The sequence below is a fragment of the Pygocentrus nattereri genome, chromosome 15 (assembly GCF_015220715.1).
Source record: "Pygocentrus nattereri isolate fPygNat1 chromosome 15, fPygNat1.pri, whole genome shotgun sequence".
NCBI lineage: Eukaryota > Metazoa > Chordata > Actinopteri > Characiformes > Serrasalmidae > Pygocentrus > Pygocentrus nattereri.
The window spans coordinates 14,515,883-14,543,448 of NC_051225.1; the positions used below are offsets into that span (position 1 = coordinate 14,515,883).

Consider the following 27,566-nt stretch of genomic DNA (forward strand, 5'->3'; position numbering starts at 1 on the left):
TTATTACAATATACATTAGAATAAAGTCATATTCATAATTCAGGTAAACATAAAAAGTAACAAGAATTTCTTGGGTCCATATTTTTCCTTGACACCTTCCCAGCCACCACAGAGACTTACATCATGAGCACAATTTACTGAAGCACTGATTGGTCAAACCAGGACCTGCTTTTTAACTACATATAATTCTGGGCTTCCTCGAGGAGAGGTTTGAAAATGGTTAAACACACTACCATCCAGAAAATCACTATTTATTACTATATATATTATATATATTCTATACATATTCTATACATTTTGTTTATTCAAATATTAACACAAATCCATACTACACAAATAAATGGATTTTGAAAATGTGTCTTAGGTGCCTAAGACCTTCTCACAGTATTGTACATAATATCTAAAATTTTCAATTAATGTGGAATAACATTATTTCTTGAACATCTTTGGTGTTAGAGCACTTATGTTTACTTTAAATATGGTGTCATTTGGGCTGTCCCCAATCTGAGGCCCTCCAAGGCCGCTTGCCTGGACAGTAATCCATCAGTGAGTATAGCGCACATTTCAAGCATATTAAAATGAGCAGAACCAAGTTGATTTCAGTAAGATATGAACAGTATAACATAGCCTATAACATGACCTATTTTTTCCAATTGACCATTTTCAGAGTGCCTGATATTGACTGACAATGCAATTGGATCGATTCTGATATGAGTTTAGTTAAAATGCTGTAGTAAAATCACTCAATACATTCATGGTAGTACACTTCTTTATATACGTTATAGTGCTGTGAATATGCTACTATTGCAAATGGCTCTAACATGCACTCTAACAGTACTGCTGCGCCCTGATGAACAGTCGGAGGCTCCTCTAATTGTAAGCTTCAGATCAGCCCACGTTCTTGCCCAAAGACTCCAAAATTCACAATTACCGGTGCCCGCCGATCAATTAAAAGCAGCATCAGCCTCATTAAGAAACGCACAGCCTCCACGCACTTCAGACCAATTTAAGATGTGCATGGCCGCTGGCTCGTGGGCTGAGACATCACAGGCAACTTTAACCCCCTCTTTTCAATGTTTTCTGGCTCTTCTCTCAGTTCTGGCAGCCTCTCAGCTGGGATGTTTTTCCAGGAGATTCATTTGGGTGTGCCGAGAGGGCGTCCCATTGCACCCAGACACACAGTAACGAAACAGATTTAGCATGCTGCTAACCTTGCTTCAATTTATTAATTAGCCAAGAGTGAGTGTGGATGTCTGTGCATGAGAGAGGGAGCGAGAGAGAGGGAGAGAGAGAGAGAGTGAGAGGGAGAGAGGGAGAGCAAGGGAGAGAGGGAGAGCGAGAGAGAGAGCAAGGGGGGGGGGGCTGCATTACCCAATGAGATCTCAAAAAACAGTGTGTCATTAGAAACGAAATAGACATGTTGTATGTTTTATTTAGATTCTACAAGAAATAAGTTTTCCATTCATATTTGACACGAATTCCATTCATATTTGCCACAGTGTGTGTGTGTGTGTGTGTGTGTGTGTGTGTGTGTGTGTGTGTGTGTGTATCTATATTTTGTATTTTTTTTATGATTGCAATTTAAGAGGAGACTTGGATGCAATTTCTCAAAAATGTAAAAAACATAATTGACAGGACTAAGAATTGATTGATTTCTGTAGTCTCTTGCCTCAGGATTATAATGGACTGACCAAAATGGGAAGTGCCAAAAATTTAACCACACTATTTCCATGCTTTGGCAGTGAACACACCACACACACACACGCGCACACACTCATTCTATCCCAGTCATGCACCAGACATACCAAAGACTGAGCACACAGTGGTATCTTTTGTTCGACGAGGCTCCATAATTGGTATTGATCTGCCTATTATGGTGTATTAGCCTCCAATTGGGTTTACCTAAGTTTAAAGTCAAGTTCATTGGCTCGCAAGTGACATCACGTTAAGTCAGCCATTGAACCCCCCACTAAAGCGATGAGATGGTGCAGAATAATCCGGAAAGCATGCAGGAGCCACTGATCCACGGCCAAGCATCTACGTCAGAGACATTACACGAGACAGCAGTAACGATAATCCACCAACATGCAAAATTTGATTAACGTCACTGATAGATCTTTGAAGAATCCTGCACCGAGAAGGGGATAATCTATTAATCCATCATAGTGCAAGATAAATAAACATATAGAATGAGCCCAGAACCAGCTCAAATCCATCGACTACAATGGATGTTGCCTTCGAGGCCTCTGCATTCGATCAAGCGCTTCGCTTTGATATGAGCTCTGACATTCTTGATGCAAAAAAAAAAAAAAAAAAACTTCAGCAAGATGTCTCTACCGTCACGCCCTGGCTCTGAGGAAGACTGCGGCACAATGAGTGAGAGAGAGTGGTTTAGAGAAGAGATCAAGTGTTTGTACAGATTCAATTAAAACATGCAAACAATGGCAGCCCCCAATGGACTGTCATAATACAAAGGCTCAGCAAGGCCAATGACAGCATCCTATTCATTAACCCTCTCAAGAATTTAATAAGTGGCCCAGCTCGGTTATGCAAAGATGGAGAAGGTGGAGATACAGATCAGGAGAGATAGAGTTTGAACGAACGAGACTGGGCGAGAGACACTGAGACTGAGAAAAGAGATAACAGAAGCAGGCATTGCATCATGGCTTGCTGACTGTACCTTGCTGCCCTGATCCTAGGCCACCTGACCATCCAGCACAATCAGTCCAGTCAGCTTTGCAGGCTGGTGGCCCGTTCCATGCAGAGCCATAAAGCAGCCTAGTAAAGACAATGACATGGACCCCTTCGGTGCTCACAGCCCACCCCAATTAAGCCCCAGCTGGGCCTTTCTCCCCAACCAGACCCTGTTCAGCCTCCACTCCCAATTAAAAAAGGGCCAATTTATCAGACACCCAAGCCCCTGCCCACCACCTCAGAGCTGCCCCTCCACCGTACCACCATCCCCACACACCCCCACACTCAGGTATCGGTCTTCATTTAGAGCATGGCGCTCAGCTTTAAATGGAAATCAATGGTGTAAGTTTAGCAAATAGTTAATTACTGCTGGGTCTCCGATTGATCCAGGCCCCGAGTGCTAGCAGAGGCGCACGGCCATTTGTCTCTTTCATCTGCCATTAAAAATGAGGAAGGAAGCGGAAAGAGAGAGGGCGAGAGAGAGAGAGAGAGAGAGAGAGAGAGAGAGAGAAAGAGCAAGAGAGATGGAAAGATAAAGAGGAAGAGAAGAGCATGATGGGCGGGCCTGATAAAAAAAAAAAAGGAAGAGATGTGTGCTTGGGAAAGCGGTAAGGTGCAGTGTGTTTGACAGTGAAACCAAAACTGGTGTTTGCACATAGATTATTGTTCTATAAATACAGTGAGGTCCAAAAGTCTGAGAGCAGATAGAAAATGCTGGTATTTCATTCAGGTAGACCTGGAAATAAACAGCAGAAAGTTTTAGATTCTTACATATGTAAAAATGATTGTTATGACGATAAAAATAAAGAAGAAATATTTGAAATTCTGCACTAGGTCACTGTTCAAATTTATGACACTGACTGTGTGGAAGCCCATGTACAAAAAGACAGTTTTTTAGTCTAATTTCTTCCACTGAAGCTCATGTTCAGACGACTCTCAGGTGAATTTGATATACTGATTAGTGATTCCACAAACTTGTGGAGTCCATGCCAGATCGAGTGTATGTTATCATTAAAGCAAAAGCTGGACATACTCAATGCAAAGACAGGACTGTCAAACAACTGCAAACATTAAGTGCAATTAATTGCATTATTTTGCATAGTCTATTACAATTAATCATGTTTTATAATTTACTAATTTTTTCTATTTTTTTCTATTTTTGTCACAACTATAAGAGTTCATCATATTATATAGTTATTATTTATATAGTATGTAGTGCTGAAACTGCTAATTGTTAATATTTAATGATTTAATCTTGTTCCATTATATTACATTGAAAGTTAAGGAAAGTTTTTTTTTTAAACTGTCCTGTAAATGACCATTTTGGAGAGATGAAGTTTGGTCCCGACAAATTCCTTATATGTGCAAACATGATGATTCAGATATTATGATGCTATTATACACAAATATAAATGTGATTATTTTCCTGACAAACTATATAAAACAGCATTAAGTATTTTTCATTTGACATCCTTAATGTACAATCCTGGGCAGAAAAAATGGACCTAGCTCAAAAAATAATGTTTCACTAATGGTTTTGGCTGGTCAGAGTTCAGATTTAAAGCCTTCAGAAAATATTTGATCAATGATTTTCGTCTGTTTGAAGCCATCAATGCTGAGTGGACTCAGGGCTGTGTGCAAATTTACACATAAAACTTCAACATTTAAAGAAATCAAAGGGAAAATCTCTCACATATTAAGTTACTTTATCTATTTGTTTAATGATTAGTTGTTAAGACCACTGAATGTTTAATATCTGATTTATTGAGGATAAAGATTTATTCAAAACCTATGTCTACCATGTGAAAAGGTAATTGCCCGTAAAACGTAATAACTGCTTGTGCCACCCTCGGCAGTAATGACACAATGCCACAGCAACTTAGTCGGATTTATGTCAGGACTTTGACTCGGCCAATCCAAAACCTTACTTTTGTTTCCTCTGAAACCATTCAGAGGTGGACTGGCTAGTGTTGTTCAAATCATTGTCCTGCTGCATAACCCAACTGCACTTGAGCTTTAAGTCTCAAACTGATGGGTGGGCATTCTTCTTCAGGATTTTCTGATAAAGAGCAGAATTTATGGTTCCAAGTCATTCAGGTCTTACAGAAGCAAAGCAGCCCCAGGCCTTCACGCGACCATCAGCATGTTTGACCGTTGGTATTAAGTTTTTATGAGGAATGCAGTGTTAGCTTTACGTCAGATATAATGAGATCCACGTCTTCCAAAAAGTTCCACCGTTGACTCAGCACAGATGCTTTGACTCATCTTCATAGAATATTAGCCCAAGTGTCTTGGGGGTCATCTAGATGTTTGTGGCAAATGTGAGAAGAACCATTGTGTTCTTTTTGGTCAGCAGTGGTTTGCATCTAAAGGCTCTCCCATGGATGTTAGTTGTGTCCAGTGTCTTTCTTATTGTGGAATCGTGAACATTGACCTTAACTAAGGCAAGTGAGGCCTGCAGTTCTTTAAATGTTCATCTGGGTTCTTTTGTGACCTCCTGGATGAGTCGTCGATGTGCTCTTGGTGAAATTTTGGTAGGTCTGACACTTTCCAGACTGGTAGATTTCAGTGACTTACTTCCGCATCTGGATTTGAATCATTTTAGGCATTATGTGTATTTGAGACCTTCCAGTCTGCTTCACTTACCAGACAGGTTCTATTTAAGTGATATTTAGGTCTGGCAGTGATCATGTCTGGGTGTGGATAGTGAAACTGAACCCAACAGTCGGAGGAATTTGGTTAACTGGTTGATCCGGTAGCTAAGGAGGTAATTACTTTTTCACATAGGGCCAAGTAAGGCTGAACAGCATTTTTCCTTCAGTAAAAGAAATCATCATTAAAAAAATATTTTGTGTTTACTCGAGTTATCTTTACTAATATACAAAGTGGTTTGATGATGTGAAACATTCAAGTGTGACAAATTCTCAAAAAACAGAATTGGGAAAGGGGGCAAATACATTTTCACCGCATAGTCACAGACAAAAGATGGGACATCACTGGTCAAACTGCATGTTTTGTTAATGATACATCATCTCCAGAAAACACTGTGCAAAAGTTATGGAAAGTTTTACATTTTATGTTGAGTTTTTTCAAAATGTTCGCCTCAGTACATAAACAGAAACTGCAGAAAAATTTGCATAATTAATTGCAATATTCAAATTTGTTCCCTGTAGAGGGAATGCTATTTGTCCAAATCTGACCAAACTTTTACACACAACTACATAAATATATAAATACATAACCAATGCCACAGCAAATAAACATCATTCTTTCAACTCACACCAAAAAATTAATCCTTCAAAACATTGAAAAAGGCTGAAAATAAGTGGTTCTATTAACTATTCCTGTTTAGTCAGTTTGAGAACCATTAGCATGTTTTTCAACATGAATACTCCATATTTCCTGTTAGCCTAGCCCATTTTGCCTTAATTACCATAAATTATTTTAGTTCTTTAGTTTTTATTCAAATAGTACAGTAAAAGCTGAGGTTTATGCTTTTAAAGGGGAAAATATGTTTCAAAATACTCTTCCTGCATCTGGCACTGGAGCCCAAATTTTCTTATATCCTGAAGTGTGTTTACAGAAATGTGACCAGAGCCTTTAAAATTATTCAGAAATGACGACAATAAAAAGTATGGTCTTAAAATAACGCTCAGTGATCGGTCAGGGTGTGCGTGTTATATCCGTAAACATCCGTAATGTGACTGACATCCATAACAGAACACGGATCAGCGCGGAGGTGTTCTCTTAGCCAGGTCTGAAAGTGCCTGGTCTCAGACTTTACTGACATATGTTGCAGTATAAGATCCCAATGAGCATATATTACACCTGCCTGAGCCTTAATTCAGTAACCACGCTCTTCCACAGCCATACGACCACGCCCTTTCAGGTCTGACCCCAAAGCGCAAGGCTCACCTCCTTCTCCTTAGAAAAAATTCACACAATTATAAAATGTCCTTGTGTCTTGGCTGATTGCTGAGTGCGGGGCAAGTGGCTCAGGCAATCAACAGCAAAGTGAGGAAAAAACAGAACAAATACACACAAATCCAAAAAAGAGTGTGCGTGTGTTGGTTGGAGGTAGTAGTGGTGGAAAGAGAGAATAGGGTTGGGCTTGTGTTCTGCAATTACAGTCCATTCACCCCCCCAACCCACCCTTGGCTCAGCACTCGAGGGCTGGCGTGATTTCTGACAGAGAAGGTTATTAGTTTTTATTGGAGGAAATAGGTGCTGGGTGGCTTTGAATGGCACAGTAATGTGCAGGGGAGGGGGCTGCAGGGGGGCTGGAGGGGCTCTAGCGACCCCTCTTCTCCCCAGAGTCCCATCGAGGCAGGCTTTAAGCCGGACCTCAAGCCACTCGCTGTCCTGCTCCAATATGTCTCATCCTTTCCCTCCTGCCAGAGAAGGCAGCATTCTGACCTCCAGGTTCACCGTACCTCTTTCTGGCCTTGAACTCAACCTACCAACCCGCAAAAACCCCCTCGTCTCTCCTTCCCCATCATAATCGTGACGGCCGTGGAACCTTTTGGCTTTGACATTTTCAGGCCCTCATTATGGAGCAGCCAGGTCGCAGCACTAATCAATAGCTTTGAGTTCATTAATTAGCACTCATTTAAAAGATATAAGGCCCTCTCCAATCAGCAAGTCCCAGCAGCAGGCCCTACTGACTCCTTACATGCTCAGAAGAAGGATATATATGCCAGAATACATAACAAAAGCAGGGATGGATATGAACAGAAAACCGATAATATGAGCCAATATACAGTATATTTACACATGGCTAAAAAATTAAAGACTGCAATTATACAGTGCTGTACAACAGTGCTGAACGGTCAAAAATAATTCAGTTCTCATCTGTCGTAGGACTTAAAGGAGAATTCCACCTATTTGTCTTTTTTTCTGAATAATTAGAGGGTTAAGACGTAAAACAAAGTCATTCAGAGTGGTTACATGGAAAAGGCTGCTGATAAGAACCGGAAAACTGAACCATTTAATACCTCTAAAAGCTATATTATGTAAAGCTGTTACAAAAAAGGCTTCAAAATCTTGCCTGATGCTTGAGATGCTGCATTACAAAGGTTTCAGCTTAACTTTTATTTTTTACATTTTTTTTAATCTATTCATGGAACAGAGGCACAACTATACCAAAACAACACATTGTTTACCACGATTTTACCATCATCAGCATTACATATAAAACTCAGAAGACACGTGTAGGTTCACTGGTCATTTTGGATAGTAAATAAAATGGCTATACTTGCACTGTAGTCATTCAAGCCCATGGTTCAACACCACTGTACAGAAATTCTAGTTGGAAAACCTACAATGCACTATTTAATAGCAGAACTCTCTGAATTACTTTGTTTATATCTTAATAATAGAAGGTCTTTAATAATAATTTTGTAATGGTGGAGCTTAGCATAATACACAAAGGTTTTGTTAGTTGATTTTTCATCAGTATTATCAGTTATCAGTATTTTTTGCATTATCACAATATCCTCATGTTGAAAGTCAGGTTTGAAAGCATTTTATACTTTTTAAAATTTTAATCATAATGAGATGCATTGCTGTAACACACTACAGAGATGGAGACTTGTAGCTGTCTGAGCTGAAAAAAAAATGAACGTTTAAAATCTGTAAAGACTGCTGTGTTTGTGGAGTATATTTCCAAAACATATAAGTATTTGTTTATTAAATATTTGCCTTTAACATTTAGGTTTTATGGAAATGTGTTTTTTGGATCATGTTTATGTTGTATGGAAAATTAGCGTACCTATTGAAAGTTATGTTAAGTTTACACAAGGGGCGTCCAAAGTAGCAGCCTGATGTAAAAAGAAACTAGAGAAACTTGCTGAGGCAGAATTGTTATCAGTGGTGGTGATAGGAACCAGACATCTGAAAAGTTTTAAACGCCTCTAAAGGCTACAACACAGAAAGTTATCACATTGACTGATTATCAGTATGCTGTCTGATAACTGAGACATTGTTTTATCACAGTTTTTGAGTTTAGATTTTAGACTAAAATGTACTTTTTCAACCACATTTATGGTGGAGAGGTACATACAGGGTGCCATAAAGCAAAATAGTACCCAGAGAAGAATTTACCACCATTTTATCACTATTAACATTACATATAAAACAGTAATACAATGAAATAGTAAATACAATGAAAATTTTTGTTTTATGCATTGTGACCCCTGGTACCCATCAACACCACTATTGACAAAAAAAAAAAAAACAAAAACAAAAAAACAAGTTTCTCTACAGTGATCCATTTCATATCAAACTACCCTGAATGACTTTGTTTACATGCCAATGGCTGAATTACACAGAAAAAAAAATTGATGTTGATTGCTCCTGTTATAGAGCAATAAAGCTCTCCTGAAAGAATGTAAAATATAATGGACACGATGTTAAGTATTGGCATATGAACATAAAACTATTAAATCCTCAGTATTAAATATCAATACAATATAAAACTATATGAGTCACTAAATATTGGTGATTTATCTGTGGAATACTAATAAATCTGTAAAATATGTCTCAATACCAACCGATATCAATATATCAATGTCAACAACAAGCATAACCCTGCTGTCAGAAGAAAACCTTGTATCTCCATTTTTGTTATTTTTCAGTTTTTGACATATTTTGAAGGTGCATGTTACCTTTTAGCGGCTTAGAAAACGGACGGATGGATGTTACCTTTTACATTGTGTGTATATTTCATGATGAATGGACCAAAGGAAACGGCCCAAAATGACTTGGAAAAAATTCTGGTTCCATTGATGTACATTAAAAGTAAAGGGGGTAGGTTTTTTCCTTCTCCTGTAAAGTTACCATTTTGGAGATTTGAGCGTTTTCTTCTGACGACAGCGATAACCTGTTCTGTACAAATCATAAAGCCAAAGATGACAAGTCGCATGGAAAGAGAAGATGCTTGAAAGTTTTTTTTTTTACCCCCAGCACAGCTGCTGTGTTTGCTCTGGGCGCTGTAATGGACGTCCCTATATTTCCCGGCACGAGTGCAGACTACATGGTGAAGTAAGTGGCCGTATTTGCCTTAGTGCAGCGAGCAGGCGAGTGTGTACTCTGCGCTGTGTGACGTTAGTTCAGCATGTGTAAGCTATGAGCTGTCGATGCTCCTTATGAAGTGAACTGAAGCATCTGTGTCTGCACACACAGTGAGTAACACCCAGCTCCTTGTGACCGCCATCTTTTCCAAGCGACTGCAATATGGAAGATGCAGAGATTGTGAGCAGTGAATTATGGCATGTGCATGGTGTGTGTGTGTGTGTGTGTGTGTGTGTGTGTGTGTGCGTGTGTTGTCCATCCTCACCACCGCTTCACTAATCAGTATTCTAGGCAGGTGGACTCTGCCTCTGACCCTCAGCTCCACCACTAATAGAGCACCTGATGGGAGTCTGATGATCGCCACAAAGCCACACACACACACACACACACACACTCACACACAGTTGCACCACAAATTCACAAACACCTTACATAAAAATACCCTTTTAAATGTTCTTATATGGGCAACATGTAGCAACCAGTGCTAATTTACCATCAGTAAACTGAGGTAATAGATAACATTAGATGTTGTTCTCCGTACCCTGGGATACAATTTGATCAATTTAGTCATCTCAGAGAGTTATCGAGTAAGCAATTATATCCCAGGGTAGGTTCCTTCACTCCCTCTCTCTGAAGTTGCTTTCCTTAATTGCCTCCACAATAAACTCTTCCAGCGAAGCACTGCCCCTCATAGCTGACAGGCAGCAAGTGCAGGCAAATACGGCCACTTACTTCACCACGTAGTCTGCACTCGTGCCGGGAAATATAGGGAGGTCAGGGCAGGAAATTAACATGGCTACCTTTTACAAGCTTAGAAATAAAGCTTGCTAAACGGCTCTTGGATTGAACATACGGTTTTAAGAAAATCTTAAACTGCTATAGAAACTTTACATATCCAACATCTCAACTGCAGCACTGGTTCAGTCGTAGAAGTTGGTTAGTTGGTTATATTAATACATATGTTTGTGTATGTTTAGACTGATGTACTGTGTCAAAGTCAGTAAGCACCATTCATTTATTTAGTTTACAATAAAAAGGTCCATTACGTTATGATTTTTCTGAGGACGTACAACCCCAATTCCAGTGAAGTTGGGACGTTGTATAAAACATAAATAAAAACAGTATACAATGATTTGCAAATCCTTTTCAACCTATATTCCATTGAATTCACTACAAAGACAAGATATTTATTGTTCAAACGGATAAACTTTTTTTGTTTTTTGCAAATATTCACTCATTTTGAATTTGATGCCTGCAACACAGTTGTGTTACATCACCTTTCCTTTTAACAACACTCAATAAAGCGTTTGGGAACTTAGGACACTAATTGTTGAAGCTTTGCAGGTGGAATTCTTTCCCATTCTTGCTTGATGTACAACTTCAGTTGCTCAACAGTCCGGGGTCTCCGTTGTCGTATTTTGCACTTCATAATGCGCCACACAATTTCAATGGGAGACAGGTTTGGACTGCAGGCAGGCCAGTCTAGTACCCGTACTCTTTTACTACAAAGCCATGTTGTTGTAACATGTGCAGAATGTGGCTTGGCATTGTCTTGCTGAAATAAGCAGGGGCATCCCTGAAAAAGACATTGCTTGGATGGCAGCATATGTTGCTCCAAAACCTGTATGTACCTTTCAGCATTAATGGTGCCTTCACAGATGTGAAAGTTACCCATGTCATGGGCACTAACACACCCCCACACCAGAGATGCTGGCTTTTGAACTTTGTGCTGATAACAATCCGGACAGTCCTTTTCCTCTTTGGCCCAGAGGACACGACCTCCATGATATCCAAAAACAATTTGAAATGTGGACTCATCAGACCACAGGACACTTTTCCACTTTGTGTCAGTCCATCTCAGATGAGCTCAGGCCCAGAGAAGCCGGCGGCGTTTCTGAGTGTTGTTGATATATGGCTTTCATTTTGCATGGCAGAGTTTTTAACTTGAGTTTTAACTTGCACTTGTAGATGGAGCGATGAACTGTGTTCACTGACGATGGTTTTGTGAAGTGTTCCTGAGCCCATGTGATAATATCCATTATAGAATGATGTTGGTTTTGAATGCAGTGCCGCCTGAGGGATCGAAGGTCACGGGCATTCAATGATGGTTTTATGCCTTGCCGCTTACTTGCAGAGATTTCTCCAAATTCTCTGAATCTTTTGATGATATTATGGACTGTAGATGATGAAATCCCTAAATTCCTTGCAAATGAACGTTGAGTAACGTTGTTCTTAAACTGTTGGACACGCAGTTGTTCACAAAGTGGTGAACCTCGCCCCATCTTTGCTTGTGAACAACTGAGCCTTTCAGGGATGCTCCCTTTATACCTAATCATGGCACTCACCTGTTTCCAATTAACCTGTTCACCTGTGGAATGTTCCAAACAGGTGTTTTTTGAGCATTCCTCAACTTTCCCAGTCTTTTGTTGCCCCTGTACCAACTTATTTGGAAGGTGTTGCAGGCATCAAATTCAAAATGTGTGAATATTTGTAAAAAACAATAAAGTTTATTCGTTTGAACATGAAATATCTTGTTTTTGTAGTGTTTTCAATTGAATATAGGTTGAAAAGGATTTGCAAATCATCGTATTCTGTTTTTATGTTTTACACAACGTCCCAACTTCAGTGGAATTGGGGTTGTAGGATAAGATATAATACACTTGCATAAAGAAGGGGAGAGTCAATAGAAAACAGAAAAAAACAGGGAGATTCACTCAAAAGAGGCCCTAAATATTCTGCTGTAACTCCCGTTAGGATGAAGCAGTCTGAACCAAAAAATACACTACATATCTTGATCGACTTAATTACATGCGGAGCTGGAAGTGATCTCTGTTTACTTCCAGACACATGAAGAGGTACATTACAAATGTAGGTTAAAGGTGGTCTGGCACCTACCTCATTGCTCTGACGCAGGGGCTTGTTTGAAGCTGCATATACTGAGAAGCATGTTGCACATTGTTTTAGTTCAGATTGCTTTGTCCTAGAGAGAGATATTGAAGAATATTTGGGGCCTCTTTAGAGTTTCGAGTTCAAACATTTATTAAAAGACATAGAGAAAATGGGACTCCATGCAAGCAGACCAAACAGACCACCAACACCATCAACAGCATTTAAAAATGCTTTGAGCAAGAGAAGAAAATAAAGCTCCACTCTTGCTTCAGATCTGAAAACAACCACAGGTGTTTCTGTCCATCCTTCCACTGTGAGAAGACGACTCAGCAATATGGGTCTGAAAGGATGTATAGCTGTTCAAGAAGCTGTTAAAATAGACAAAATAAAATTGGTAAATCAAACAAAGAAGCTGCTTTTGTCCTCAGAACAATGGACTGGAGTTCAGATCTAAACATCAGTGAATGGGTTTGGGATTATTTGGATCGTGAGAAGCAGAAAATCCAACCAACTTTCAAGACTGAACTTTGGAGGTGTGAAAAAATATCCATGCAGATTTCTCTGAAAAACAAAGCAAGTCTCTCGAAAAGAATGTAAGCTATAATAATGGTAAAGAGCAGACACACTAAATCCTGAAAAATGTGATATTATATTTAATTGTTGAGGCTTCTATGTAATTTACTGTTTAAAATATGTTTGCTGATGCTGAAAAATGTAATCTTTCAATAAAGGAAATTTGCCATGTTTTGAAAAATGATCCTTTCCCTGTATCTCTGTCTCTCTCTCTCTCTGCATCTGAGCAGTTTGACTGAATGTTGGTCCTGGTTGCCTGTCCTCAGTGGCAGTGTTATGTTCTGCCTCTGGCCCCTCTGCACCCCCCTTTGGCCCTGCAGGCCTTTGAAGCTCGGGCCTGTGCTCAGGTCTCCCGACGGCCAACGAGGAAATTCGCAGGAACAACTGGAAGAGGCCTGTGTTTATTCAGCTCTCTTTAATGAGGAGAGAGAGGGATTATCGCTGGCCTGGATCTCCCCCAAAAAACAGACCCGGGGAGGAAGAAAAACGAAAGAGAAAAAAGGCTGCTCTGCTCCAGATGTTGCTCTACCTCTGACCGCTATGACAGATCTTATGGGAGAAAGAGAGAGAGAGAGAGAGAGAGAGAGAGAGAGAGAAAGGGAGAGCTAGCTAGGCAGGGTCAGGCTGGCTTGGACGAGGCCTGCCACTCGGTCAGCCACAGGCATGAGCCCTCCCTTTCTATGGTATCATTCAGCCCAGCACGCAGCTGTAGCCTCTGCTCTGCACCACTCGACTTTTTAGCAATTTGTGCTGTCTTAAGGGGGAAAAGGGAGGCAGTTTCCTGACTCAGTAATACAAGCTCTAATGTGTTATTCTTGCAGTGTTTTACACATAGTTTTATTGTAATTCTAGTTGAAGCAGAGAAAGAGCAGCGATGTAAGCTGGTGTAAAGGGGTCTTGGGGCAGGAGCTGACGCCAAGCGCAGTGTGCGACTCGCAGAAGGATGTGGGGGTCAAACCCTTGTGTTTAGGAGGTGAATGAAATACCCTAAGACAGTGGTCTGCACTGTATTTTTACATCAATCTCATCCTCATCAAAGAAAATTTTACTACGTAACTATTAAATAATACACAAACTTTAAAATGACAATGACAAAATGATGAATTACATAACTACATATGATCTATTATATAATTATATTAGTATAAATTCGTAGCCTAATTATTTTATGTAACACAGCACTTCTAATGTAGTGGTCTGCCATGACTATTTTCATGGGCCCAGAGTACTGAGCCTTCATTTATTCCATTTCCAGTAAACAGAGCCATTAAGTGCAAGTTATTCATTTTCAGGAGAGGTTTCTGAGGCTATCAGACATAAAATATTCAATTTGTATAAGTAAGACGAGGCAAAGTGTCAAAGAAAGAATAAGTGGAAAAAAATAGTAGTTTCCAAAAATATGTTGAAAAAAAAATCTATAGAAAAACGGAACTACTAACAACCATGCAAGATCTGACAGACTGCCCATCCTTCCACTATGATAAGACATCTCAATGCTATGGGTCCCTAGCTGTCATCAAGCTGTTACTGAGAAAAGGAAACCAGCAAAAACAAAGAAATTTTGCAAGCCAAACAAAGAAGCTGCTGGTGTTATCAAAATAACAGACTGGACACCCCAGAGCCCAGATCTCAACATCACTGAATGTGTTTGGGAAAACTTGGATCATGAGAAGCAGAAAATGCAACAAACGTCTAAGACTGAACTTTGGAGATGTGGAAAAACTGAAAGCAAGTCGCCAGAAAAGAAGAGAAAGTTGTAATGAAGGCAATAAATACTGTACATTATACAACAGTTAGTTCTGGCCATGCAAGCTTTCTCAGTGGTGATGACAGTTTGGGAATTTAGCATAAGGAGCTGGAAAATGAACTGCCGGCTGTGCAGTAAGTGGGCGGAGCTTGTTACTCTGACGTAGCAACAAGCAGCTCGTTAAGGAACTATAATTTACTGGAAGGAACTAAACATTAAAAAACATTAAACGCTACGTTCATGGCCCAGTTTATTAATTTCTTACTGTATTTATTTAACTGTTGTATAAAAGTAATAGAATGATAACATACTCTCTCGTGTTCTACAGCTTAAAAATATTGTACATAGTTGTTGAGGCTTCTGTGCAATTTTGAATATATTTCTATCTCACTAACAAGTTTTACTGGATTCCAAGGAAGAAAATTACATTTTATGCTTACTTAGCAGAGTTAAGAGCTCTGCTGAAGTTTCAGTCTCAAAGCCTTCAAGATCGTTGTGTGTTACTTTGTCATGGTAAGTCTGGCTTCCATCAATTATTTTAGTTTAAATTACAAACAGAACACTTATTATTTTCTATAAAAATGTAACTTATCAAAAATGAATACATTCATTTCTGAGAAGATTCTGACTGCAGGATGAGGCCATGTTGCCTGTGCATGCATACTTGTGGACCAGTGCTCTAAGCCACGGTTCTACCTGTGGAGAACAGGGCAGATCATTTCTTCCCCAGGGCCCAGATTTTAAGCGTCACAGCGCAGACCTGATCAATAGCTGTGCACATTGTCCACTCTTTGAGGAGGGGATTAAGGAACCGGTCAACGGTCACACAGTCTGCACTGACGCGGGTCAGAGGTCAGACACCATGGCCCTCAGACAGGCGGTTTACATGCTGGTAAAGCCAATCACCACAGGCTGGGGCACTGGTCAGTACAGAGGGACAGGGCTCTTTAGATGGAGGTGCAAACAAGCCTATGCTTCTTAATCCAAGCCACTACACTGACCTCAGCCATTCAGACTGACCTATGACCTTCTGACCTCCAGCCAGCAGCTCAGAGTTCAAGGCTAGGCCAGGCAGGGGCACACAGGATGGGCCATATGGCTGCAGAAGCCAAGCATCAATGACTACTAATGAAGAAAGAAGCACAGAGTGCAAACATAGGCGTGTCAGAAAAAAGAGAGATATGCATGTTTTCATTGTAAAGAGGACCATGCAAAGTTGAGTGTGTGTGTGTGTGTGTGTGTGTGTGCGCATTTTCTAGAAACATGCTGCCAACACACTCTCCCCTCTCCATCTGGCTCCCCTTTGAGAGAGCAGGCCTGTTGGTTTACAAGTATACCACTTCAGAGCTATAAAACTCCACTCGAGCGGATTAATGAATTAAAAAAAAGAATAGCACGCCACTTCATTGGTGTTGATTAGCAAAACCACATAATGTAGATATCTAATTATGCCAGATTACCCCAACATCTGTTTGTTACATTAAAAGTGTCTTGAAAATGCTCATAAAAGAAAGCCTCGTATTTATATGATAATTACTTGTGCGCATTAAAACAGTGGGGCATCAATATAAAGTATTAAAAAAGCAGCAGTATTTTAAGGATCATATGCTTTTAAGGCTAGTGTGAAGCCAGCTTTTTTGGCATCATTAAAACAATGAGGACTTTTGGCCACCTTTGACTTACCTCAAATTTAAATCAGCAAAATCAAATCCGAGCATTCTAACAATGAATATAATGCTAATCAGGAAAAAAGCAAATATTTTAATAATTCATAATAACACAAATAATCTTAATATTTCATAAAATGACTGGTAAAAGAACAATTACACCAACAATCTTATTTTAGTTACATCCACCATATCATCGGGGCTGCAGAGGGCCTAAGTTGGCCTGTGAGGATGTTTGATTTGGCCTGCATGAAATTTACCCAAACCCTACCCCATTAGCTAAAAAAACTTGGTATATCCAAAATACTGACATTACTGGAGAAGGCAGGGGTGGATTGAGTGATTTTGGGGCCCTATGCAAAAAATTAAACTTAATCCATGACCAAGAAACTGGCCCTAAGTGCTTTACCCCTTAAAAATCTCAGGCTTATTACATGATAAGCCCTACTCGGTAACTAAATGTCAACAGTGCATTATAAGAGTTTAGTTACTGAGTAATAAACCTTGTGAAGTAAAAAAAAAAAGATGGGGATTTTAATGGTATAAACACTCAGGGCCAGTTTCAAGGACAAGGATTAATCTTAGTGTAGTGCAAGTGGTGAATCGCTAGTGGAAATTCTCTTTAGTCCAGACTTAAGATTAATCCAAGTCTAGGAAACTGGCCCTGTGGGTTTTACCCCTTAAAATCTGAGGCTTATTACATCATAAGGCTTATTACTCAGTAACTACATGGACAAAAGTGCATTATAAGTGTTTAGTTAGAGAGTAATAAACCTTATGAACTAAACAGTGGGGACTTTGATGGGATAAACACTCGGGGCCAGTTTCCTGGACAAGGATTAAGCCTAGTGTAGTGCAAATGGTGAAACATTTCCATTGGACTTTAGCTTATTCTGGGTATCGTGGCCTCAACATTTTTAAATCATGTTAAGATGCTTGACTTTAATGTAGCAACATGTGCATTTCATACCTGAAACACAGGAATTCAGAATGCTTGCGTTGCTAAATGATATTTAGGATGCCTCTATCCTGTTGACAGTGCAAGTTGAACAGATTGGGCTGTAAATGTTTCCCAGTGCTATTCTCTCCTTCACTTGTTGCAAAGATGTGGCATTTTGTCCTGCGGTGACACCCCATTTTTTACCCATAGTTCATAGTAAGTGACAGGGCCCAGGAATAGCATATGGCAGATGGCTGCAGTGTGAGAGATCAATACCATAATGAGTTCCTCTAGATCTACTGTCAGGGCTGAACCGGCCCAAGTCTCGGTATGCCATAGTGATAATTCACTACCCCAGCCAAATGCACTCAGGACAATACGGGGGGAAAAAAATTCAAGCGGCCTGCGAGGAAAGAAAGCAATGAATGGTTCCGAATGACCCATTTTGAAATTCACACACAGTGATGAAAAACTCACTTACCGGCTGTCTCGGACGAGCTGCCTGCGAATCCTCTTCCTCTTTTCCTCGCGGACCTGAAGGACACAAAAACAATGGAGGAAACTTCAGTCAGACTCTTCCATTCTCTCTGCTTCGTCCACTTCGGTCAACAAGCTCGAAGAAAACAAGGAGCTCATTTAACAGCCCCGGCAAAGCTGTCAGCATTCTTATTCACATAGTTTTCGCCGGCCCCAATCATATCTTGCCCCAAGGCCGGTCTTAACGCGGTGTAAAAATCAGACGGGGCACGCGCGGCCGCCTGCTGCGAATGCCAGCAGACCACATGGCCACATTCCTCTTGTACATCCCTGGCAATGAGCAACATAAGCATTCATACATGAACAAACCAAACACACACTAGGTGCATACAATACTAAGAGGCCCCTTTCACCGAACTTTTACACACACATACCGACGGCGGATTGTGTAGCCGGCGACTGTACTAAAGCAGGCCCTTACACCCATCAGCCGTCGTCTTTTTATTCACCTATAAATATACCAGTGAAGTAGCTCATAGATTAGCCTACATTAGACACTGTAGATTGACATTTAGTGCTGATTATGTGCAAAGCCCAATGCATTTTATTTCACACTTGAGAGATAGCTTATATATATGAATGATATTGAGAGAATATTGAATTGGCAACATTTAAGACCATAAAATGTATTGAGCGGGTGGATGCAATTACACAGGCTTGGTTTAAAAAAAAAAAAAAATCATCAGCTTCAGGATCAACAATAAGAAGCATTAATTAGATATCGGCATTCTGATTCCACAACTGCACTGCTGAACAGTTTAATATTGCATGTGAAAAGTTTATTAGCTCAACCTAAAAGAGAACTATTACTCTCTTTAGGCAAAGACATCACAGTGATGCTTCTAACCAGAAATACAGGTTTCTTTTTATACTATGTCAAGATATATGTCTTCATATGTAAGTACCCATGTATATAAAGATGTCAGTGACACTTTATTTCAAGGCTACCTACATAAGATCTTCAAGCACTGGATAATGTATTTAAAATGCAAAACATGCATTAACTGTTTGAACATATTATTTTGGACATATTCTGAGAAAAAACAATTTATTGGAAAAGACCACTGTGCTTGGAAGACCTGAAGGTAAAAGACAAACTATCTATCTATCTATGTATATATATGTATATACATATACATATATACATATACATATATATATACATACATATACATATATATACATACATACACACACACACACTAGGGTTACACTGATACCATTACTGTACCAGTATTGGCAAGGAGACTGACACTTAAACACATTACTGATATCAGCAATGGGGACATTGATACCATGAAATATCTGGTCCATACACCTGCAACTGTGTGACGAATGCATGCATGCATGCCAGTTGATAGAACTTAAGAGTGGGTTGATAAGCAGCAGTATAAAAGCTCATGGCAAAATCTGAAATGGCAGTATTTTGTTGAAAGGCAATGGTAATGAATGATACACCAGTTGGAATCCTTCCTAAGGCATTAGTTTCACTGGTGTGCTACAAATAAACCAGATAACACAACATACATACAGTGTAAAACATGCTAATAGTAGCCCTTTCCCTGAATGGCTGAGCCAGCTTCTCTCAGTTATCTCCCATCTACACTGTGTTGTCAGTTACTGTCTGAGTTAATAGTAGACCAGGTTGTTACTAAGGAAGCCGTATGAGATATGGGGAAGGAACCACCAGTCTCTTGGGGTAAAGATAATCTTTAGCCTCGGTTTATCACTTAGCTGTGGTTTTGCAGCCTAGTACTTCAATCAAGTCAAGAAATTTGCGGCTCAACGCTGCTAGTGTTAGTGTGCATGACTGTGATATTTACTGAACTTTAGCAGAGACTGATGGTCAGATAAAAGCCCAAATGCAAAGTATGCATATTTAAGACAAGTAGCTTGAGAATTTCTGCAGTGAAACAGCATTCAGTTTTGTTTTTTACAGTATTGTTCAACCTGTTTTTAACTGTTTTGCAACATAAAATAGTTCACATTATTTATACATTAAATACTAATCATATAATAGCAAATACTAATTATGTACAGTAAATAAACAAATTACACTTTCTTTAATATCACTGACAGAAGATAATGTTTTGATGGAAATGTATGCTATAAAACTGCAAGCAAACTGGATTTCCATCATTGTAGATGAGCAAGTATGTCAACATTTATAAAACCTCATGCTTCTTTCTCCTCCTATTTCACTCCTCATTGCTCACTAGCAGCTCAACACAGAGTTACGTCACTATACACAAGGAGTCAACAGTGTCCTAGATAATCTAATAACAGAGTTAAAGGGGAAAATGTTTATATTTCATACATTAAATGAAATATTGTCACAATGGGCTCCTCCCACTCTTCCACGTGCATTTGTTGTGTTTTAGTCTAGTCCATGTGATTTCTTTGTTTTGATCCCCAGTCTGGCCCCTTGTTTTGTAACTCCACCCCTGATTGTTTCCACCTGTTTTCCGCCTGTCCGTCGTTATCCTTGTTTTGTATTTAAGCCCTGTGTTTGCCCCTTGTGTTTGTTGGTCTTTGTTGGAGTTGTTTAATTTGTTTTGATGTGCTATTTGTATACTTGTTTGAGTTATACATTTGCTATTTGTTCTCTGTGTTTAGCCTGTGCTGTGTTCGTCATGTCTGTCCGGCGTTCTCTCTGTGTTGGCTGTATGAACCTGGACTGTTACGACTATGACCCTGGATTTGCCCAAAATAAATCTCGCTTTACTCAGCACATGCATCCGCCTCCTCACTCCACGTTACAATTATTCCCCTGTATTTCAGCACTGTATTTGAGTGCTAACTCAAATTGGAATATACAGAGATGATATATAGTATTCCTCTGACTTCAATTACTGCTTCATAACATTGTTACATACAAATATTCATCACTTAGTCTAAGGGCTCTGTCAATAAAATGTAATTTACTTATTTACTAACAGATCTTATGCCATCTTGATAAAAGTCACTTATAAATACTAAAGAATACATTATTAAGTGTTATGCATGTGTTATGAATGTGGACATTCTTCAGATAAAGTGCTGTCTAGCAAAGTGTTGTAGACCTTTTACACTGAACCCTAAACAAACCCTTACTTCAAAAATAAATTTTGTAGCTGTCATATAAAGCACTTCGTTGGTCCTAACGAGGATGGTGAACCATGTTTTCCTACAAAGCCAGGACAGCTGAAAAGGCATGAAAACAAACTACACACATACATACATATATACTTCTCTCTATTTGCTTGCATGCTGTCTTTTGAACCTGGTTTGAGGTTTTAAGATAATTACAGATGCTGAGGGAAATCATTTCACACACACACACACACACACACACACACACAGGAAGATTTATGGTGCCCCATGGAGGCTACAGTGAGGACCCCTGCCACCTCTAGCCCTCTGTAGCCCCTTACACCTCTCCAGCCGAGTGAGATATAGTGGCGTATTGATCTGAATGCCACTTCATTTCGCAATAACTATTATACCATATTCTCCTGACCACGCCTAACCACTGATTTATACTGCCCTGCTATTTGCATTAGCGGTAAGTGTTTTTCTATAGTGGTGCAGGGGAAAGGGTCTCTAAGACTTGCCGCAACACACATGCACAACCTCATATTCAGAGACATATTCAGGCAGAATCATCAATACCCACCCGACTTCACAGTTACTTCTTTTCGTTTACCTCTCTCAGACATACAGAGATCTAAGACACATGGAAAAATTCCAACTCGCTCAGGAGCATTCTCAATTATCTTGGAATGTGTGAGAAATATGCCTTCAGTGGCGTGACTATAATGTGTGGTATGCACATGTATTCATTTTCTCTAATTCTTCGCAGGAGAGGTATGGAAGACACGGCCCGCTTACAGGATAATGAGGCAGAATCCCTTACTACACAAACATTCTGACAACAAAATGTATTATCCCAACACTTTGCTTCCTTGCGCGCCAAGTCTGTGCTGCGAAAATGAACTGGGCAGACCAGAATGCGTTAAATGTATAGACGAATGAACTGACCAGTGAAAAGGCCTATCAAAAGAAATATCTGTTTAGAATAAGTTCAGTGTTTTTTGTTTTGTTTTTTTAATTAGGTGATTAAGTGACCCTTATTAGTCCCACAATGGAGAAATTTCATCTCCGCATTTAACTCATGCATGCAGTGAAACACCACCTACACACTAGTGAGCAGGGGCAGTGAGCACACTTGTCCGGATAGGTGGGCAACCCTATCCACTATGCCCGGGGAGCAGTTGGGAGTTAGGCCTCTTGCTGAGGTGGGGGGGGGGGGGGGGGCAGTATGTTGTGGTATCACGATACAATAGACTACAAGTAGCCTCTCAAAATAAATATATCCCTTTAGAACATAATCATGCTTTTTAGGAATGGGCAATGACAATATGTTATCGTTATCAGGCTAAAATATGCTACAACACACTTCTCTGAGTATATCATAGAAAACTGCAGCATATTTAACTATAGCATCATCATAAGATGATTAATGATAGGGCCTATCAAAAGAAGTATGTCTGTTAAGCTTAAGATCAGGGTTTTGTAGGGGTGGGCAATACGACAATACAATATCACAGTAAAATATGCCACAATACACTTTTCTGAGTATATCATGGCATACTGTAGCATATTTTATTGTGATAACAGTCACGTATCATCAGAAGCTTAATGAAAGGGCCTATTCAAGGGCCTAGGAAACATCCGTTTTGTAGGGCTGGTCGATATGATGGTGTGTTATTGTATCATGATACTTTTCTGAGTGTATTAAGAGCAAATTACTTCTAGAAAACTAAACAAATTGGATGTATTCAATAAAAAAGACATTTTTACACAGTTCAGACCAAGGTTTTATACAATAAATATTAAACACAAACTGTTTAGTGACAAGTTCTCGACTGGAGGTCAGCCCGTTATGACATCATCTTATCTTTTCACCTATTTTTATCATGATATTTCCTCCTTTATTTCTACAAATATTGAATAAGAAAAATGTAAGCATAGTTTTTCACAGCTTTCTGAAAACCTCAGAAGAACAAAATTGTGTATGAGGAAAACATCTTTAAGTTTACAAATGTAACATTTTTGATACACTGCTCAGCATTACTGGCATGTGAACCACGCAGCAGCTTCTCAGTGCCAGGCTGGTGCCAGCAGACCACCTAGTGACCAGGGTGAGTATGTTCAGGCAGTGTGGCGGGATGAGGAGTGAAGGGGGAGGGGTTTTAGAGGCACGCGCTCACAGTATAAATTCCAATACACTAGTCTGGAGGCTGCCTCCGCGCTAAACAAAAGCGCTAAGCAGCTCTAATTACCGCTCGGCTGTTTTACATCCGAGGGGTGTCGTTTGGTGGTGGCATGCAAATTACCCCCCCCCTCCCACTCCCCTGGCACAATCAGCTCTTTAATCTGCATACGGAGGGTGGGCACATGCGGGCAGGGCTTGCTGCCAAGTCTCACGGATGCCGAGTGAGGCAATGCAGGAGGGGGGACACTTGTTGCTGTCCCACCAGCCTGTTACACCAGCTGGAGAGGTACACACACACACACAAACAGACTGCCAGGCAGGCATGAGCTGCCGCTTTAACGCCAACAGGAGAGAATAGGCACGTGGCGCTGGTCCGGCCTCGCTCGGCCCTGCCAGCCCACATTCATTTCATTCATGAATGGAAGCCCATTCATATGCAAGGCCTAGGCTAATTTTATGCTAATGTGACAACGAGGGGAAAGGTGGGGGCAAGTGAGGAGGGGCGGCTGTTTGTGTTGAATGTGTAAGTGAGTGAGCATGTGTTGCTAGGAGGCCACGCGTGTGGGTAAATTGTCCGGATTTGTTACCATTCTCAGCTACACACACACACACCCTCAAAGAAGGCCAATCCAATGATCCTGAGACAGTTAAACACAGTAAGAGTCAGAGAACACCCTTCATTTATTTAATTTCCAGTCAAAATAGTGATTAAGTACCAGTTATTTCAGGAGACATTTCTAAGGAGGTTAGATTTAAGATAATAGACTTGCATAAGGGTGGGGGGGGGGGGGGGGGGGGGGGGGGGGGGCTGGTGTCAAGCAAAAACAAATGAAAAAACAGGAGTTTCTAAAACTGGAGTTCAAAAAAGATACAGAGAAAATGGAACTGTGCAAGACCTGATGGCCCACCAAAACTGTCACCATCAGATGAACAGTACTTAAAGTTTTCATCTTTGACTGAAAATAAAGCCCCACTTTTGTCCACAAGTGTGAATGTGTAGTTATCAAGAAGCTGTTACTGAAAAAATGAAATAGAAAAAAAATGTAGCAAAGGAGCTGCTGGTGTTCTCAAAACAATGGACTGACCCCCATAAAGTCCAGACCTCAATGTCACTGAATGTGTTTGGAAGCTCTTGCATGGCGAGAAGCAAAGAATGCAAACCAATTTGACTGAACTTTGATGGTGTGGAAAATTCCAACTCAATTTCTTTGAAAAACTGAAAGCAAGTCTTTGGAAAAGAACGGAAACTGTAATGAATGCAAAGTGTGGATTAAATACTGAATAATGTGAAATGATAATTACAGCTGTATGCATCCATATTCAAATTACACATCTTGCTGATCTTCTAAATTAAAATCACAGTCCAAAATAGTGTATCTAATAACTGTGTAGTTACACATGAATAACATATGCAATAACACTGTAACTACTGATTGCTTAGTCTGTGTTATAAATGGATTACAGAAGTACAGCATATGTAATTACACAAGTGTATCTTTTTGATATACTGCGGATCAGAAGTCTTTTCCAACAGTTAAAGTATGATTTAAATAACAGTACATTTATGTTTTACATAATTACTGTCTAATAACTGTGTTGTAACACAGCAACCTAATCACAGCACATTGATTAATTAACAACTAAAGAAACTTTCCTGCAGTGCAGTGTTAAAGTAACACTTTATAATAAGTGGGCAGTTCCTGTGTAGTTGTTATGTAGGTACTATGTAATAAAGGAGTAGTAATATAGACGCTGCTTTGGGGGAAATCCATCCATCCATCCATTTTCTAAGCCGCTTCTCCGTCAGGGTCGCGGGGGGGAGCTGGAGCCTATCCCAGCAGTCTTTGGGCGGAAGGCAGGATACACCCTGGACAGGTCGCCAGTCCATCGCAGGGCAGACACACAGACACAGACAGTCACTCACACACTCACACCTAGGGACAATTTAGCACACCCAATTGGCCTGACTGCATGTCTTTGGACTGTGGGAGGAAACCGGAGAACCCGGAGGAAACCCACGCAGACACGGGGAGAACATGCAAACTCCACACAGAGAGGACCCCGGTCACCCGGCCGGGGAATCGAACCCAGGCCCTCCTTGCTGTGAGGCGACAGTGCTACGCACCACACCACCGTGCCGCCCGCTTTGGGGGAAATAACACATTTAATTAATGTTATTAAAGTTACATGTTAAGATGAGGGGACGTCTGCTGTTCTGTCTCATTACAGACTGGTTTATAGCTGAAACTGGTTACAGTGTCATAGCACTGTAAGTAAGTTATTACATACTTTCTTTTACTGCCGTAAAAAATATGATTACAAATGTAATTACATTATTATTACCCTTGTGTAATTACATGAGAGACAATAGGCTGTTGCAACTAACTAGTAGTTACATTGTTATTGTATGTTGTTCACATGTAACTACACAGTTATTAGATGCTTAATAGAAAGTGGGACCAAAATAAGTACATATCCTCTACAGAGAGCACACTTTAACCACTGCATTTTTTTTTACTTTTCTTTAAATGTGTTAAACTCAGAAAATAAATGGAAACTGTGCACAACAATTAGCAGAAAATCTAATCTGATATCTTTGTTTTCTGGTAAATATTTGCTTTTTTCCTCCCTGACACTCAAAATAAATAACCTCAAAATAAATACCCAATAGTGTAAATTTTATGATGTGACTAAAAATGAAATATACACAGTGTGACTTGTGAGCAGCGCTGTATGGCGATGATGAGCTGCAGCTCAAACTTTTCCACACTCAAACTTCTTCTTTATTAGAACTCTATTAAAATTATAGCAGCACTTCTTTATTGAGAATTTCACTGACATCTTTATAGATAAAAGATTAAGAGCAATTATGAGGTTTGGTGGCAGAGAGATATATTTCCACCTTTTATAGACTGCGAGGAAATTAAATTCGTGGACGATTAAAATTCAGCAGATTGATGCAAAATGCTGTTTCGTTTTCATAATTAAACCGTAAGTTGGGCAGACCAGCGGTCGATGGCTGATACACACTTCAGCTGAAACGTATCAATACGCTTTCTTGGTTATATTAGCAGCTCAAGGCACCCACAGGGTCAGCACAAATAAATGTACACACCTTTACATGAATAACAATATCACCACCTAATTCGAGTTAAGATTTATAGGGTGCAAAGGTGGAGTGGAGCGAGGTGTTGAAACGCTGAGCTATTACCGCTTCCTGTTCTGTTCCTTGTGCGAGTGTGTATCAGCACAGGGCATTCCAGAACCACGTCCCCCGGAGCCTTAAGTGTCCCCGTGCTCACGCTGCTGCCATCAACATCTCGCTTTAATGCTTTTCCTTCACCTGCCAGCTTTTCAACTCCATACACTCCCCCATGATTTAGAGGCAGCAACAAACCTGTCCCATTTTCAGACTGACATTATTGATAGACTGTCACTTCAGATTGTAGCTAACTGCTAATGGTTATTTTATAGTGCATATGTCAAATCTGATGTGGAGCAGGGCTTTTTTGGCCTCTCCTTTGCCTATTCTACCCTAGGCATTTCAGCACTTGATACCGCCTAGCTAGCGTTTTTGCTTGGTGCCTATAGTAGGCCACTCTAAGATACCTCACTATTAAAATCATACTTGACATGACGCGCCAAGCTTTCAGGAAAATACAGTTGTTGAGCTGATCCGAGGATATTGTAGTGTTTTGCATGCAGTAATATGCTTTTATTTATATTAGCACTCAGAAGCTTATAAGCTCACAGTTCATTTTTCTGCCAAAATGTGCAGTAATGTTATTTTTGATATTTATTTTTGTTCAATTCACATTAGAATGGAAGACTGAGAGATTAGAAACGTTTGGTTAGACGCCGGAGAACAGGACGTAATGTTAGGTGTGAGGTCATTATTTGCATAGCCTGTTTTGGTCCTGAGGAAACAGTGTTCAGTAAAAGAAAGTGATTTTTTTAAGTAGCAATTTTCCCCCTCACTGACTGGAATTCAGTACACAAATGGGGTTCTCTGCAAAATACTATTTTAAAGGGCCCATAACTTTGTGTTCTTGGACTTTTTTCCCTTTTTCCTTTTATTTGCGTTCTATTTGCTTCTAACTTCTAACCTCTCTTTATCCCTTACAGTAAAACAGGCTGTTTTTAAGGGCCGATATCATGGAAAACTGAGTTTTCCTCACTTTCTTGGTATAT

General features: G+C 39.9%; 1 protein-coding gene across 3 annotated transcripts in view; it reads right to left on the reverse strand.

Moving 5' to 3' along the window:
* Nucleotides 1-27,566, reverse strand: part of zfhx3 (zinc finger homeobox 3) — a 305,456-nt gene that overhangs the window by 254,731 nt on the left and 23,159 nt on the right. For all 3 annotated transcript variants that reach the window (XM_037545320.1, XM_017700699.2, XM_037545321.1), the window contains exon 2: nt 18,063-18,115. The gene's annotated coding sequence lies outside the window, so the exon portion shown is untranslated. The remainder of the gene's footprint in view (nt 1-18,062; nt 18,116-27,566) is intronic.